Raw genomic sequence first — 1077 nt, forward strand, 5'->3', positions numbered from 1 at the left:
TACGAACAAAAGTAAGAGAAATTTAGGATAAGAATACGAACATGTTCTTGCATGAGGCCCATTGTTTCCCAACAGAAAAAAAGGAAATCTTTGAATATTAAATTGTCTACAGTTCATAAAATCATCATAAACCTCAAATAATTTGGAGAAATCTCTGAGCTCAAAGGACAAAGCTGAAAGTTAATACTGGATGCCTGTGATCTTAAGGCCCTCAGTCAGCAATGCAATTAAAAACATGTCTGGTTATCTTATCACTGTATAAGCTCAGGAATATTTCCAAAAATCATTGCCAGTAAACAAAATTCATGACATCATTCACAATTGCTGGTTAAAGCTGATGCAAAAGAAAGTTAAAAAGCCATGTGAACATCATCCAGAGATGCAGCCATCTTCTCTGAGTCAGAGCTCTTGAAAATGTACAAAGAAAAAAAAATGTTCGCTGGTCAGTTGAATCAGAATTTGGGTGGAGGGGTTGTATTATGAAAAAATTATTTTTTTAGCTTTATGTCATGTTGTAATGGCATTCCCTTATCAAAAACATACCCAGAGTGTTGCTTTCACTCATTCATGTTTGTTTTAAAAATCCTTGAATCTCATGTGCTGGCCATGTGGAGCTGCCTGAATGCTTGCTGGTACAAAGCTCCACCTATTTACACAAAGCTCCTCCCTGGAGCTCAGTCTGCAGCCGAGCTCCCGCTCCACAGAGCACCCCTCCCCAGACGCATTGTTGTGAAAACCTGCTGAAGTGGGAGTGTCCAAAATGGAAGGAGGTTTTTAAAGAGTCAGAGGCCATTTTAAAGGCATTTAGATACAGTCATATGAAAAAGTTTGGGCAGCCTTGTTAATTTTCATGATTTAACTTTATAAATCATTGATTGTTTGGATTAAAAAAACTCAGTTAAATATATCATATAGAGGACAAACACAGTGATATTTGAGAAGTGAAATGAAATCTAAATGAATTACAGAAAGTGTGCAATAATTGGTAAACAAAATTAGGCAGGTGCATAAATTTGGGCACAAAAAAACCTTAACTCAATATTTAGTAGCTCCTCTTTTCACAGAAATAACATTCTC

The sequence above is a fragment of the Austrofundulus limnaeus genome, unplaced genomic scaffold, assembly GCF_001266775.1.
Source record: "Austrofundulus limnaeus strain Quisiro unplaced genomic scaffold, Austrofundulus_limnaeus-1.0 Scaffold150, whole genome shotgun sequence".
NCBI lineage: Eukaryota > Metazoa > Chordata > Actinopteri > Cyprinodontiformes > Rivulidae > Austrofundulus > Austrofundulus limnaeus.